Source organism: Ochotona princeps, chromosome 1 (assembly GCF_030435755.1).
Source record: "Ochotona princeps isolate mOchPri1 chromosome 1, mOchPri1.hap1, whole genome shotgun sequence".
NCBI lineage: Eukaryota > Metazoa > Chordata > Mammalia > Lagomorpha > Ochotonidae > Ochotona > Ochotona princeps.
The window spans coordinates 21,660,645-21,678,350 of record NC_080832.1 but is presented as its reverse complement, the minus strand read 5'-3'; the positions used below and the strand labels follow the sequence as shown (position 1 = coordinate 21,678,350).

At 38.6% G+C, this 17,706-nt stretch overlaps 1 protein-coding gene across 8 annotated transcripts in view; it reads right to left on the bottom strand.

Moving 5' to 3' along the window:
* The window catches only part of HIVEP2 (HIVEP zinc finger 2), a 191,847-nt gene that overhangs the window by 28,579 nt on the left and 145,562 nt on the right, over positions 1 to 17,706 (bottom strand). For 7 of the 8 annotated variants that reach the window (XM_058669217.1, XM_058669441.1, XM_058669284.1 and 4 more), the window contains one exon: positions 1,032 to 1,125. The gene's annotated coding sequence lies outside the window, so the exon portion shown is untranslated. Of the gene's footprint in view, positions 1 to 1,031; positions 1,128 to 17,706 lie in introns of those variants that run through there. The other variant, XM_004587282.3, reaches the window with a different exon arrangement.

Below are 17,706 nucleotides of genomic sequence, written 5' to 3'. Positions count from 1 at the left end.
TATACTTGTATGTCTTATGCTAGTAATTATTAAATGACATTTCCAAAGTGACTGCCATGTATTTGGTTCTAAAATGTCACAGCTTATGAAGTGTGGAGGCAGTGTATGGCCATCTCGGAGCACGGCCGCTCCAGCACTGGCGGCCCACTGCCCACTGAGATGCTTGCTTCCTGGCCCCTGCCTGCAGTACACCTGCAAAGTGGAGAAAGAACCTTCCACAAAGGCACAACCAGTGCCACAATCCGGCCGAATTCAGACTTAGTTCCTCAGAAGGATTGTAAAAAGGCGTTTTTCTCAGAGCCAAAATCATTCTAAATACCTCTCTTAGCAAAAATTCCCCCTGATAACCTTGATTCCCACTAAGCTGAGCCAGTTGCCAACAGGAGGAAGGATATGTGTGTCACACAAAGCACTGCCAAGCAATTCAGAGGATTCGTCAGGGCAAAGTAAAAATATTGTGATGATAACCCTATAATTTGACATGTTTAAAATCTAATTTGATATTTAAGACCTAATGGAAAACTGAACTATATTTTTCCACACGGGTTGCAATGAAGACATCACCAAAGATATTTGTAGAATTTACATATTTAGTCAAGACACTGATGATTTATTTTGACTCTAGCATAGTGCTTTTAATGTTTTTTCACAAATACTTTTGCTACTTTTTACAACTGTGATTTCACTTTTCTAGTGGAATGTTTTCCCCACTACACAGTAAAAGTAATTACCATAAAGATGACTAAGAATGTAACTAAGTAGAATTTCACATGAAAATGGATTCAAAAAGAAAGACATTGTCTCCGATGAGGCTATCTCAATTAAGGCAGTTATCTTTAAAACTGACACTGCTGTGAAAAGCAAAACTAAACAAAATTCTCCCAACATTTTTCTCCTTGGATAGAATATACACAGTTCTTTCTTTGATTTGACAGCAGGTCTGGTTCATGTGTGAGTTGCTGTAGGCCCAAACCACTTCTCAAGGTAAATGTGGAAACAGCAGTATAAAGCAGTAAACAGCAGCTAGTAACCTGTTATCCTCATATCAGAACAGGGCATCACGGCCGCCTCTGCGTTGCTAGGTGCCAGCTCTCCTGCAGGAACGCAGGCACAATTTCTGGGAACCTGAAAGACGAACAAGAAGATTTCAAAGATGATGTCACGGCAATGAATTCCAGAGGCACACTGCTTCTTCACCCACACTGAATACCTTATTTTGGAAAGAAAACTTGGAATTCAATCTCACAACAAAGTTCCTTTTTATGTCAACAAAAATTTCCTTTTAGCATAATTTATATCTTTTTAGATAAATGCTTGTATTAAAAGAGATTTGCCTATAACCATGAATGAAGAGGCAATTTAAAAAAAAATAAATGAAGGTCCGGTGCAGTAACGTAGCAGCTAAAGTTCTCGCCTTATGCATGCCAGGATCCCAGATGGGTTCTTGTTCTAACCCTGGCAGTCCCGCCTCCCATCCAGCTCCCTGCTGGTGGCCTGGGAAAGCAGTCGAGGATGGCCCAAACCCTTGGGACCCTGCACCTGCGTGGGAGACCTGGAAAAGGCTCCTGGCTCCTGGCTTCAGACTGGCTCAGCACTGGCCGTTGCAGTCACTTGCAGAATGAATCATGGGACAGAAGATCTTCCTCTCTGTCTCTCATCTTTGTATATCTGACTTTACAATAAAAGATAAATAAATGAGTTAAAATCTACTGTATTGGGACCAATACATTATTGAATGCATGCTACATTCTGCTTACAGCTAAGATTTTCAAGAAACTTCTTTTGGTGCATCAGCAGTTCAACTACAGGAAGAGGCCTCAGATAATCCTCACAGCAAATTCTTTTCTGTAGTTTATTCCAGCAATGTTATGTTCTGGGCTAAAATTAATTTCTGAAAGTGGAATCCAAAACAAATCAAAGCACAGCCCCCGAGATTTCACAAACTCTAGTGAAGTACTAGAGGGACTTTCTCATATTTACAATGAATGTTTATCCAAGTCTGATCCTGAGAAACACAAGGAAGACCAAACCGTTTAATTCAAACTGATTAATCATCAGCCATCTCCAGAAGGTTTATTCTGCAGTATAAAAGCCTCACAGAAAAAAACAAAAAAACACTACTTGACTACTCATAAGCCGGTATGGCTAATCCGTATTTTTTTTTAAGCATTGCTTTTGTATTGATACACTACACCAAAAGCCGCCCACAAAGGACTGAAACTTTAAGAGAGGAGAATTAAAATACATTCTGTCCCAGCGTCAGTTCACATGAGCACATGAGGCACCTCTGCGTGTGTAAAGGAAGTTGTTTGCTTTAATCCCCCCCCCCCTCCCCACACACATCCCATCACCTCGTTTCTGCACCTCACTACAGTAGGACTCCGGGACACCCTGTGCACTTTGAGACATGAATCATTACAAGCAAGAAGGACCACTTGGTTCCTCAAAAGACAAAAAGAAAAAAAATTAAAAAAGATGCAGAAAATAGTTCCTGGAATTGAGGCAAGAGCCACGTCAGCAAGCAGATGAATGTGGGTGGTCAGATAAGATCCCATTGCTGCAAAGGGCAAATCATTAAGCAAATGCTAGAATTATTTTCTTCCTAAAACTTTGTTCTTCTTGCCTTAGATCAACCATTTGCCAGCACTCAACATGACACCTGCCAAATTCTACTGTGATTAAAATGGAGAGTTTCATCAACGTCAAAGAGCAAAATTGATTAATGTTGAAGGACTGGCAGTGATATCACTGCAAAAAAACATGTTCTATAAGAGAATTAACTAGATCTTTTTAAAACACCACATAGCAAATATCACTGCTTTTTTTAAAAAGTCAAATTAAAGTATTTAAAATACCAAGATAAGTACCTTGGCAATATGATCACAGCTAAAGCAAAGCAAGATACCCCATCAGCAAAAACAAACAAATATATAAAATCACTAAGCTACTTTGTATCCTCAGCAAAACTGGTCCATACCATTAGTGTGCCAGCATCCTATAGACGGAGCTTTCCAATAGAAACAAGATGTTGCACTATTTACTAACCACACATGACTGTGCACGGTCAGTGAACGGCCACTAAACTTAGAGCAAAGTAGGGTAAAGAATTGCTTAAATCTCAGAAGATGGGTCCTCTGACCTGTGTCCTGCAGCAATCACTGCTTCTGCCAGCCCCCTTCACAGACAACAGAGCACGTGAGGTCTCCCCCAGGAGACAGCGCAGAGAATACGCTCCGTTTCGACTCTGTTTGTCCAGCCTTACTTTCCAGGACAACAGCCCTTGGGAATGGGAAGAAGTCCTTCCACAACACACAAATATATCTGAAACTTTAGGTTGTAGAAGCCAACGCTCGCTCAAATTTGATTTCTGTAGCATAATTTGAAGCTCATCACCTCTTTTAATATTTGAGTTTTGTTGAAAAACAAACAAAGCAATGGTTATAATGTCATATTTATCTTTTACCTTACAGGAGCTTCCAGGCAACTAATAAAAATTTAAAGCAAAGATCCCAAAGACGTTAACATGACAGATCAAAACTGATTTTGTCAATTCTGCACAGATCATTGAATTGCAAAATGGAATCGATACTGGCACTGACAAGGAAGGTAATTATTGTTACTAAAATAAAAACACACTGACATCACAGAGAGGGATTATTAGTATTAACATAAAAGTCACAGAGACACCACCACAGTACTAATTTTAAGAGAATAAAGTTAGTTTCTCCAACAGTATAGAAAAAATCTTTCCTCAAATGTTTTTGAGAACGTGGTATGATTAATTATGTTCTCTAGGCTTCAACATTTTGCATGAGATACAATTTAAATACAGAATAAAATAGGAGAGAGGGGTAGGCATCTGGTTTAGCAATTAAGATTCCAGTCAGCATGGCCATCTCTCATATCAGAATGACTGAGACCAATGCAGACTCTGGGGCCATTGGGATGGCTCAGTTTCTTGGGTTCCTATAATCTGTACTGGACACTGATTGAATTTGGGGTTCTTTGGATTTTTTGCTTTCGGCCGGGCAAACCCAGTTATCACAGGCATTTGAAAAGTGAACCTTTCGTGTGTGTGTGTCTTTTCTTCAGATTTTTTTCTTAAGAAAACATTTTTGAAAATTAGGAGAGATTGTCTTAATTTTGGATTATTAGATTCAGAAGAAGTTATCAGACAATGAAAACTTAATATTTAACAAATTTAACAAGTGTTCAAAAAGTGCTAACAAAACTTGCTAAATATTCTCATACCATTTAAAATTCACTCCAAAATGTGAAGTGAAAATTATTCTTCACATTTCTAAGTGTAGGCTGATTTTTCATTGTCCTATAGGTTTATCAGAGAGATGTTTTTTAAGATTTATTCATCTTTATTTGAAAAGTAGATATACCGAGAGAAAAAGAGACAGAAAGATCTATGTACTAGTTCAGTCCCCAAAGGGCTGTAACAACCAGAGCTGAGCCAATCCAAAGCCAGGAGCCAGGAGATTCTGCCTAGCCTCCCACATGGGCACAAGTTCCCAAGACTTTGGGCCATCCTCCACTGCTTTCTTCAGATTACAAGCAAGGAGCTGGATCACAAGTGGAAGAGCTGGGATATGAACTGACACCCATATGGGATGCCAAGATTTGAAGGTTGAGGACTTTAAAATATGTTCCAATTCCTTGTCTCCTATGGATAGCAAATACTTGGAAAGTTGAGTGTCCTTGTTCCTATCCTGTTGAGTTCTTAGTCATTTTATCTTTAAAGAAAAAAACTCTTTCTCTTTAGCTATTTATTCTTGCCCGTTCACAGCTTATTGTCACTGAGCTCAGCAAGGGAAGGGTAGCTAATGACAGAAGATGGACAGATAAGAAAATTGTTTTAAAATGTCCATTGTTAGTAGGATTGCTATTTCCATTTTCTACTCTTCCAAGTTATTTTAAAACAAGTGATGGCTTAATGGTTTAAGTATTCTTGAATAATTATTCTAAGAGCTTTAGCTTTCACTGCAAACTTCACAGGCAAAAATAAATATCTTCCATCAGTCTTGTTTTTGCTGAGGTTAAAGAAATACTAGATAATTCCATTTATTTACGTAAAAATATGTCTATTGAAACGCAGAGTAAGAAAAATCTTCCATCTGCTGGCTTACTCTCCAAATGCCAACAGAGAGGGCTGGGCCAGACTGAAGCCAGGAACCAACAGGCTCATCCATGTCTCCCATAAGGGTGCAGGGATTCAAGCACTTGGGTCATCCTCCGTTACTTTACCAGATACATTGGCAGGAAGCTGGACTGGAAGTAGAGCAGCCAAGACTTGAACCAGTATGCATATGGGATGCTGGCACTGCAGGTAGCAGCTTAATCTCACATCACAATTTTATAGGGACAGATGACAAGATGAATCAGATACACTTTGGAAGAGAGTTGTCACAATTAAAAAAGATGATTTGCTTATACTGAAAAAATGAACAAAGGAACCTAAAAACAAGATATGACACCTCATTTCTCAGTAAAAGGAATGTTTAAGCCTAATATGTGTAAGGGAATGCAGACTGCTCTTCACTAGAGAAAAGACATTGCATTCTAATTTTATAGTAGGTAAAAAAGACTTAAAAGTGGCTAAGACAACTGACCTGCTGTATCACCCAGCAAATCGGCACATGAGAAAGTGTACTGCACTCCTAAACTACAGCAGCACAATCTACAGTAGCAAAGACATGGAAACGACCCAGATGCCCATCAAATACACTTATCAATTGAAATGAAAGCACCTGACTTTCTCATTCATGCATCCCTATAGTTGTACACACTGTGTGTACAAGTGTATGAGTGAGTGTATGTGTGGTAGACTGATAGATCTTGAGATGATCAAGGAATAACATGTTGTAATTAAAAACAACCATGCTCAGGTAAAGATCACAGAGAACAATTATTTTTATTTCAACATCTGCTAGTGATCATGTTTACAAAAATGCCTCAGCCTTTTGCTGGAGCCAATTACATACTACTGAATATAAGTTAATCTTTTCTTGGTGGTTCAGAATAGTACAGTGCCTTCCAGTCATCCCTGTGCCTCTTGGTTGTGCAGCTTGGTGTTAGCGACATCAACTTCTCTCTTCATGTGTCCTTAAACACATGGCATGTTGTCTAACTGAAGATAGGCCTCCTGAACAAATATTTGCCATCAAAGCAGTCATACATCTTATTCATTTGTTTTAGAAACAATAGATATCTATAAGCTTCCATCACCATTTAGTTGTTAGGCTTGTTCTAACACCTAAAGAGAGGATTTAGTCCTGTACAAGAACTTAGAAATCACTGAATCCATCAGCCAACTAACAGACTCAAATGGTAAGAATAGAGAAGTCAAAGGCATTGCTGAGCGTTGCACAGCCCATTAGGGCAGTTCTTGTCTATCACTGAGGGTCCTCATCATTCCGGTCAGTTTTTTTCTTGCATCCTTATTATTTCTTTTCATTGTTTATTCCTATTCATTTTTTATTTTTTTTTTTAATTTGGCCTTTTGGAATAAATCCAGACAACAGATAAAGTAGTGAAAAATTAAGAAAAACTTATCTTGAGCTTTAACTGAGCCACATTTTTCGCTTAACGAAACATAAATAACAAAGACTAAAATCCGATACTCCATTGAACTATTTATCAATTTTTAAAGAAAATAACACATCCAATGAAAATATTAACTTTCCCAATGAGCAAATGACAGCAAAATCAGTGACCAGAATAATTTTCATAACTGTATAATTTTGTAGCCAAAACTGAAATAACTAACCCGTATCCAATTTTCAGCCCAGCCTATTATCTGGACGATGTGTCTATGATCACATCAAGAAGCATGATAAAGTCAATATTTTAGGTAGTCCTGAGATCATCCTTGCCAAAGCCAGGATAGTTCTTGCTGGGACAGTTCCTAGAGCTAAGCCCCTGGCTCACAACGCTAAATTTCACAGAGGAAGCCTGTGGAGAGACAGTGATCCCGCCTTCACACACAGATCCCTGCAGAATGGAACACTCAGTGGCACGACTTTGCAAGAAACTAGTAGAACTAGATGTTTTGCATAATTGAATCATTTTGTCTTCTCGGTTGTAACATACCTTCCAATTTCTAGTTTTCCTTCCCCCTTTTTCTTTCAAATTCCCTCTATTAATTTGTTTTAAACAGAGAGGAAAAAAACTGAGGCAAAGCATGAAGATACTCTTTTTTTTTTTTTTTTTGCTGAAAAAAAAAATCAAAAGTTAGACCATCTCATGGGAGTAAAGAGGCAGGAAGATTTGGTTGAAGGGTTCTGATACATTTAAACAGCGTTTACATTTAGACATTAATGCACTGAATACTGTTATACTCTATATTTCAGGGGTTACCACTGTGGTAGAGCAAGTTAAATTGCCTTTTGTGATGCTGGCATTCCATGCCAGAAAGCTGATTTCAGTTCCTGCTGCTCTGTGCCTCATCCAGCTTCCTGTTAGTGAACCTGGGCAAGTAGCAGATGTCCCCAACTATGAACTCCCCAGATGGAGTTCCTGGCTTCATGTTTCTCTTTGTCTGAGACCTGGCTGCTGTGGGTATGAGGGAGTGAGCCAGAGAATGGAAGCTATCTCTCTCTCTCCTTTTCTTTGCATTTCAAGCAAACAAACAAACAAATATATCTTTTAAAGCAGAACAATACTTCTGCTTAGGGTATTTAATAATAAGAATATTTTACACTGGGATGTATGAGGAATCTTCTAATAGTTCTTGGTGGAGCTGGTGCCGTGGCTCAGCAAGCTAATCCACTGTCTGTGGCACCAGCATCCCATATGGCCACTGGTTCCTGTCCCTCTGCTCCATTTGTTTGTCAGCTCCCTGTTTATGATATGGTATATCACTGCAATATGGCTCAAGTCCTTGGGCCCTTGCACCCATGTGAGAGAAGTAGCTCCATGCTGTTAGCTTTGGACCAGCCCAACACTGGCCATTTCAGCCATTTAGGGAGTAAACCAGTGGATGGAAGATTCATTCATTCTCTCTCTCTCTTTCTCTCTAACTCTGCCTTTCAAATAAAATAAATAAATATTTAAAAAATAAAGAATATGCATATTAAAAAACTTTTGCATCAAAAGTAACATATCTTTTAATTACATTTTTCATGAATATTTTGAAATATCCTAGGCAAAATTTATCTGAGTTGACAAATACATTCAAATGGCTTAATATACCCAAAAGTTTATATTTTATCATTGAATAAATGAAAATAATAAACTCTAGGTCACTCTCTATGAAGAGATTTAAGGCATACTTTTAATATTGGTGTGTGTTTTATTTAAAAATATTCTGTATTCTCTAAATGTGAAAACTGATGTGTATTAATTTTAGAAAAGTTATTTAGTGTTAGTAATTCAAATTATTAGTCAATATCTGGAATATATATTCTTTCCCTTGAATGTGGAACATTCAGCCACCTATGAAATATTTTGAAAGCAAATCTCAACGTTCCACAGGACACAGAGCAGACTGGCAGGGCAACAAATCCATAAATTTTTCCTTTGAAAGAAGGGATGACTAAATAAATTAACTACTGATCTAATTAGAGATCAGGAATACATCTGTAGGAATGTCGGGGATGTTAGCTCTTCTTTCTCAATGAGTAAACAAGCACTTCATGAACACTAAAAGATTCAAACAGATCATGCCAATTTCATGGCAAGTCCATCACCACATCCAAAAAGTGAGAAAACTGAAGCTCAGCTAGATGGTGTCACCTGGAGTTGAAGAAATTTGGGATTCTCAAAGAACTTTTTTTTACAAATGTGATATAATGCACAGAAAAATCATATTGGAAATTTATATCAGAAAAGAGTTAAATCATTCAATCTACTTATTTCTGATAAAAAGTGATCAAGAGTTAGGTTTAAATTTTGTTTATCTATGATGTAAGCCAAAAAAAAATTCACTTGGTCTCTCCAATTTCCCAGTTTTCTCTCCTGTTTCCTTTTTGATTGGAGTGGTCATCTCCAATGCTGAGGCCTATGGGACTTGGTGCTATGTCTATGATATGGCTGGGAAGATCTCTGAAAACCAGAGGGAAAGAGTGGTGGCTCCTGGGTTAGAATATGAAACACTCTGCCCCAAGTGATAGCCATGAAAAACAAAGCATGACTAACTCTCAAGATAATAAAATGTTACCACTTAAGGTTGCTTAGCAGTATTCATTCCTACTTTGGGGATTCTTGGTGTACCTTAATCTCATTGCTCTATACACTCTACAAGGGAAGGGCAGCACAGCATCAGACTACTGCCTAGGCTCAGACCATATATCAAGCACTTACTTGCTACACGACCACGAGACCTTTAGGATAAAAGGAAACAATAATGTCAACTATCCTTTCATTCTTTGGTTGTGAGAATTCAAGGAGACACACTGAATTCAATGAACACAAAGCACTTCAATGAATTCAATAAATGAACACAAAGCAGAGGGTCTGGAACATAAAAACTGTTCAAGCATTATTGCTGTTATGATGGGTTTCTACCAGCTGTGGTTAGTCTAGGCCTTGTCACCAATTCCAAATGGTTCCACAGTATAAAGCCAGTCTGAGGGCTAGCATTGTAAGCCACTATTTGTGATGCTGACAGCCTGCATGAGAACGCTAATGTGAATCGGGCCTACTCCACATCTGACACAGTTTCCTGTTAATGCAGATGGAAAATCAGCAGGTAGCAGCCCAAAACCTTGACCTCTGTCACCCATGTTGGAGACTAGGATGGAGTTCCTGGCTCCTGGCTTCAGTCTGACTTAGCTCTGACTTGCACCAATTGGGGAGTGAATCACCTGATGGAAGACTGCTTTCTCTGCCTCTGTCACTGTCCAACCAAGAGTGTGGCACCATTGCCCTGGATGACAATGGCTCATTCAAGTTTGCCCTGGTCCTAACTGAACCCTGAAGTTTAATTTAAAGCCATTATGAAACTTTTCCTACTACCCCTGGGCACAGAAATGAGAAAAGAATTCTTGAACATGAAATTTCTTCAAAATTGACAACAGTTTTTGCAAAATATCCAAAAGTGTCTGAGTAAAGGAGAAACTCAATAAAAAGAACATCAAATTTGGAGCCAGGAAATCCATATTTTGTGCCAGTCCTAATACATGGTGGCTGTGTAATCTTGGACAACTAACTCAACATTTCTGACTTTTTTCACACACAACAAGGGAATCACTTGCGCTATCATCTGCTTCCCTCCAGAGTGTATGGTGGTTATGGTGGCATGGCATGATTATAAGTCTAGTTGATTTATCAATTAAAAACGAGTTATGTAATTTACAATTTTTAGTATTCTATTTTTGTTAAGGCAAAAGAGAGAATTTATCTGGTCTCCATCTCAGGAATAATTTTATTTTTTATTCAAAACAAGCCTCTGGATACCACATTTTAAGACTATTTGGTGTCCCTCTTTAGACTAGCTGCTAGAAAGCTAACATTTAAACATATGGCCTTCTTCTAGGAACTATGTAGATTTTTTTTTTAAGAATGTGTGTTATTAACATTATTTCTATCTTTAGGTGCTATTCCTACTTTTATTTTTCATTGTTTCATAATCACACCAAACACACACATACACACACACATCTTAATACTGGGGGCAATTACAAAAAAGTCAAATTTAGCTAGAAATTGTTTCCAAAATTCAATCTATCTGTAATTTCAATAATATTTGGGCAATACAACTAATCGGTTCCAGGTACATAAAAAGTACTGGAGGGCCCGGCGGTGTGGCCTAGTGGCTAAAGTCCTCGCCTTGAATGCCCCGGGATCCCGTATGGGCGCCAGTTCTAATCCCGGCAGCTCCACTTCCCATCCAGCTCCCTGCTTGTGGCCTGGGAAAGCAGTCGAGGACGGCCCAATGCCTTGGGACCCTGCACCCGCGTGGGAGACCCTGAAGAGGTTCCTGGTTCCCGGCTTTGGATTGGCGCGCATGTGCCCGTTGTGGCTCACTTGGGGAGTGAATCATGGACGGAAGATCTTCCTCTCTGTCTCTCCTCCTCTCTCTGTATATCTGACTTTGTAATAAAAATAAATCTTTAAAAAAAAAAATAAAAAGTACTGGAAACTCTAAATACGTCTTTCCCTTCAGCCTTCAACTATATTGATTCCAAGAAAAGGTTTGGCAAATACAACAGAAAAGGTGCATGTAACACATATCAGTAGAAACACTAATTATTTTTCTTCTCCAAGGAACTTTATATAAATAATATGGAAATAATATGATCAAATTATATTATCTTTGAGACATGGTCAAATTTCCAACTGCTGTCAAAGCTCAGCAGCAGGCATGGTAAATGCCTCTGACATATTCTTGGACACAGACAATTTAGACTGGCAGATCCCACACACAAATTCATTGCGGTGTAGCAAAGAAAGGGGATAGATGAAGGTTTTGCATTTATTGAACACTCATGATTTATTATATCCAATTTGCAAAGGTACTTTTGATCAAAAAGCACTGGAAGTCTCAAAACTGTCCCCACTCTGAAGGTGTATGCATCAAACTCCTTAAGGGTTGCTAAAATTCTAAGCAGTCAGCTTAACAGCATGAAAATGATTTTCAATGTCACTATGGTTAAGAAGTTATATGCGATTTATTTTCTTTTCAGATAAATACAATGTGTGTCTGGAATTTACAGTTTGAATTTTAGTCAGCATTAAACCAATATCCAACAGAAAAACTGGATTAGTTTCTATGTTCTTCACACATATAGAAATACTTGAAGGACATAATTTAAACAGTGTAATCGAAATTATTTATTCTGGAAACAAATCACAATAAATTTTTGGAGCACTAGCTTGAGCTTCCAACGTAGTTTGCCAAACTCTGCAGGCCCACAAATGGCTTCAGTTCACACACTCTTCAGTCACTCCGTGTTAACTGGTGCTATTTGGAATCCCACTTTCATAACTTTTCTTATGTCACCAAAAGAAAGAGAACTTACTAGACTCAATCATATTACGCATTCTTTAGCACAGATTCTCTTCAAAGCAAAAAACAGCAGGGAAAATTAAGCAAAAATAGATAAATAAAAACACAGATATTACTAAATTAAGTACTCAGTCATCTTGTTTATTTCAATCAGGTTTGTTCTGGTTCCATTGAGAGAGTTTAAAAAGGTGCCAGCACTAATCTTTCTGCAACATCTGTTCTCTGATTTAACATGGGTGTAAATTATCTGACCAAGTAGATTATATCTCTTCCATTAGATAGCTAGCAATAAAAAGAGAAAACTTTTATTAATGCTTGTGAGTGTACATTATTTCATTTTTCGAAGCGTATCACTTCAGTCTCATAATATATAATCTAAGAAGAGCAGGAGGAAACCAAGGATCAGAAAGTTAGGCCACTGTCAAGGCGATTTCTTGAAGATCACACAGAGGTAGCTTCTTAGCCTCCTAATTCCCAGGCAAGGTTATTTCGTGGACCACACTTGGGCACGAGTCTTAAGGTACCTTCTGTTTCTGCTATTGGAATAACTGTGTGAGATTTTTTTGTGTTTAGAACTTGAGTTTCCTGACATGTAAAATGTCGAGTTGATGTGGATGTGGTTTGTCCATTAAAATTGCTCAAGAGTAAAAATTTTTGTCATTGACACTAATGAAAGAACCAGATTTGTCCATGACTAATGAAACTAAAACAAAGAAATCAAAAGGTTTACATCCTAAAAAACACTTCTGACTTCACCGAGGACTCTGAGTTACCTCTACATTGTCATCATTCAGAAAGCCTTCACCCAATAGATCAGTGTGACTACTTTCATTGATCGAAGTCATGCAAAAACATCCATATGCAACTACAATTAAACTTGCACTCATCCAAGTGATAAAACAGAAATCACTTTAGTATCAACCCAACACTTACAGGTTCATATGAGATTTTTTTTTTTTGCATTTTTTAAAAGACTTAGTAACTTCATCACTACAGATGAATTCACATCAAAATCTTTAGTTGTTAATTATTTCATAACACTTTCCTACATGAAACAAAGAAAATAGCTATACGTCATTAAAAGTAGTAAACTTGAAATGCTTTCTTCAAAGTGATAATAGAGTTTTAAGTTTATCTGGGTATAAATCATTTAGATAGTGAATGCTATCACCAAAAACTATAAACAACAGGGATATCTTGCTAAGGTTTCTCAATGTGTCTCTATGTGTTTAGTGTGTCCAACTAGCATGTGAACATATGTTTGGAAATGTCTCCTTGACCCTAACATAGTGATTTTATGTAAAACTAGAATATCAGAAGTAATTCTGATTTTGCCTTCTGGGAAACAGCACCTGATGATTCTCAAACATGAAGGAATATTTCCGTCCTGAAAAGCGGTAAGAAATTCCCTCTCCCTGAGCCTATGGAACTGTACCATGAAACAAACAAACAAAAAAAGACATTTTTCCTCTCTTTGGCTATGTCAAGTAGGAAGGGAACACAGGAATCTCGTGTCATTGCTAAGATCATGAAAAGTGTCAGTCAGTGTTGGGTGCATCAGGGCCTCTGATACAAAGAAGAGACAGAGCTAAAGAATCCCAACAGAAGAAACCAGAGAAGACCAGATGAAATGCAAATTGCCCCGAACTGTTGAGGATTATAAGCAAAACATGTTTCTAGTTTTTGCAATAGTTTTTTGGGGGAATCATGTTCTCCTCCTTGTAATCATCTGTGTCATTCAGATAGCAGTCAAAAGAGATTTGGGGACATCATATAGCCTTAAGATTAAGATACTGCTGCCCCACATCCAAATACATGGAGCTGATTCCCAGCTCCTGCTCATGACTCCAGCTTCCTGCTAATGTGGCTCCTGGGATGCAGCCAAGCAGGCTCAAGTAATCCCTATGACCCATGTTTTGACCTGGATTGAGTTCCCAGGAATTGGCTTGCCTTGGCCCAGGTCTTTTGTATTCAAAGTTAAAAACTGAATTCACCAGCTATGAGAATTTGCTGGAACTACTGGGTTTCCTAATATCTTTCCTCTCTTTATAAAAATGGGAATAATAAAAATTCTTATGTCAGAAGGCAGCTGTTTGAGAAATAAGATGAAATGGCACATGTAAATCATTTAGTGCTGGCACTTGTAAAATCAAATTCAACTATTGACATTGTCATTTATATAAAGAGCTCAATTTTCACTAGCTGCACATATACGCAAACATTACATTTATGCAAGTAGGTACTTGACTTATGGTTTGAACTCTAAGAATAACAAGTAATCCAATAAATTAAGAAAGGTTATTTGATTTTCACATATGTAATTGCATATGAAATGTGTTTATACCTGCATATTTTGTCACAAGCAAATGTAACTTAAGGGAAAAATGTGGACAACTATTTTATTTCATAAAGTAAACATTAAGGAATAGGAGACCAACATAGACTTTCTGAAAAAGAGTTTATTTGTTTGTTTTTATGATAGAATGACTACCATACAATATAGCTCATTCCTTGGCATGTCACCAGGAAAAATGTCAGTGTTGTCCTAGGTGTAGGCAAGAAGCAGCACGGTAGTGTGTCCAACTACCCAGGCCTCCCTGTCAGATGAGACTGTGAATTTCCTGTTTCAAGTAGAGCCATTTCACTGTGCAGGGACAGCATCAGGCACCATCTTTTTGTGGAAGAGCTAAATATTCACGCTGTTTCCTCTGACAAAACTAGTGAATTTCAGGCCATGAGTGGGAAGCTTCAAAAATCCACAATTACTTGAAACATTAACATTTGCTGAAAGCATTCTTCCACAAAAACATGACTGAGGTCTCAAATAGCAATGTGCTATCAACTATGTCCTACAACGAAACCTGAAAGTTATACTTTAAGATGGTGAATTAGCAAATAGGTAACATCAGAGTGGGGAAGGCACTGGACCAAGATCCAACCAAGTCAGCAGAAGAGCCCCTCCTTAGGTTAGCAAGGGCTCTGTATTAGCATCAGGACCACGTTGGGACAGGCCCCAACACTATCACCAGCTCTGAATTTTATCCATTCAGTAGTATGAAAATCCATGTTGCACTTAACGCCAATTAAACATGAACTACCTTCAACTCCATGTCAAACCGTTCAAGGCTACTTTCCCTCAGAACATTGAAAAGCTTATGTTTGCTCAAGAACATTCCCAGAAATTAGACCAAATAGCAAGTACAGTCCTTTCACTTCAGAGTAAAATTAGTATCTGGATTTCGGCACAGCTGGGAGGCAGTAAGAAAAAAAGAAACAGCACTGACAATGTCTGCACTTGATAGGTGAGAAAAGACTGCATTAACTGCTCACCCATTTCTGAAGAATGAAGCCTAGGACGACAGCATTGCTGCCTCTGCCACTGAAGTGCATCTATTTTACTGCAATTTTTAGATACTTTCCAACATTCAGTTAACATCCACGATCTGGTATTACTCATTATCAACACTCACGAAGCACCTCCATCTACTATGGGAAGTGTAGAATTCATGTTTAATAAGTTTGGACTCCACCTGTCAGGCAGCATCTTCACTGGATTCAAGCTTCTCTAAGAAATACCAGACTCCTTTCCAAGCTAAGCACCTCAGTTTTCAAAATAATTAGCCTTCATTTTCACAGTTGTGCAAGATGTTCCGAAACAAAAGATGCACAACTTTAACATAATCAGCAAATTTATATGTGAAAATTTAGAAACTAACTCAAATCCTACTTGAAAACATAAGTACCTTTTGGTTGAGAAAACCCAGATTTGTTGAGAGATTAAAATTTAAAATCAAGAGATATTTTAGAGATGGCATCCTTTGTAATATTTTGAGGGGTGGAAAGCAAAACAAAGAGGGAGGACTTGGAGGACTCAGGAAGAGGAAGCCATCAAAATGACTATCTATGTCTATGGAACTGAGTCTAAGAACTGGTTCTATTTTCTAAGACTGGAAAGCAACATCCGTCTGCTTTTGGATTGATCATTTCTCCCAGGTGACTCCAAGTGGCCCAGGCAATTTGTGTTACATGCTAGACAATAGCTTGAGAAACATCATCCTTTTAGCTTTGGTTGCTTCTTGATGCTAATGGGTAAATAATGGCATCGCTTGAAAAAGATTAGTTACATAACAATATTACAAAGAAACCACTACATCCTAAGCAAAATGAATCTCACAGGAGTTGCCTCCCTGTGCAACACGAGGAGGGCTGTGCATTCAAGCTCTGCTCAGGGATGAGCAACCAGCGCAGCGCATCACGCTCCTGTCCAAGCTGTCCTGACATAGACAACATGGAGAGGGAGAAGAATTGCTGTGCAGCCTCACCAAGCATCAGGTCACGCGGTTACAAGTGAACACACAGAGAAAGCACTGTGGAGTGAGAGGTGCTGAGATGAAAGAAAAGAACACAAGATTACAGCAGGCACCAAACTTGAGGAAATTAGAGAAGGCCACTGCCAAAAGAAAAGAAAGAAGCATCATGAGCAAAGCTCAAGCTTCCAAAAAACAACATTCCTAATAGGGGAATATCACAGACAGGAGACTTACCAGAGAACGTGTTAACGATACACAAAGAAAGCGTGAACGGGACAGTCAGCTTGCTGTACAATTTAGAAGTCCGCATTTTTATATGTGACCTGAGACTTTTTCTCTTCCTTGAATGAAATAACCATGCCTGGATAATTTCTAAACAAAGAGGCTTATTTAGTTCGCAACTCTGAAGGCTGCAAGTCCAAGCAGCATGGCTGCAGCTGTGGAGCAGCCCACAATGACAAGTGAGGGTCCTACGGGTACTATCTTAATCTCTTCAAGAGCAGTCTCCCCAATACATCTCAGCAGGTGCTAAGATTGCCACGCTGGGGACTTCAGTTCTGTACACAAACCCTTCAGGGACACCAAATCCAAACCATGGCAAATATGATGACATTAATCAAGCTTTCTGCTTGTAGCAAAACTAGACTTTATATCACAAAACTTTTGATGACTTTTTTTCTAAGCTGTTTTAAAATCAACTGAGCTTAAAGCCTAGACATATGGATGGAAAAGAATATAAACTTTTCAAGTGTTCCCTAAGCACAAGAATGCCAGTCTTTTAAAAGCATCATATAAAATTCTGAAGTATCAAGACCAGATCAGCTCTGGCTGCTGCAGCCATCCAGGGAGTGAACAAGTGGATGGAAGATCTTTCTGTCTTTCCCTCCTGAACTGTAAAAATCTTCCTTTCAAGTAAAAAGTTTAAATAATATATATTAAAAAAAAAATAAAAGGGAAAACAACTCCACTGCCAGTGATAAGTAACTTTATATAATCAATTTGAAAATAACTATTAAGGAGAGGCAAAGTTGACAGAGCAGGATGAAGACAGGTTTAAACAGAGAGCGAAGGATTAGCCAAGGTGAAGCAGATAGGACAAGAGCCCAGGAAATAGGAGAAGACAGACGGACAGCAAAGGGGCACCTGGAGATCCATGGACATGCGGCAGCAGCAGATAATAGAGCATTACACCACAGTGGCAAGCAGTGATCGGAGCACAACCAACAGCCAGATGGGAAGGGGAGTTCACCGAGATCTCAGAACTCAAACCTAACCACAGAACCGCCCATTCTACTGATTTGCTTAATCAAACCTTGAGCAGAAACAGAGGTGGCAGAGCCCAAGCCAATTGGGTGAAGGAACAGGGTTGATTTGACCACCCAGATCCCCACCAGTGCCACATTGGGTACCATTTTGTGTACTCAGGCAACACCTGTAGGC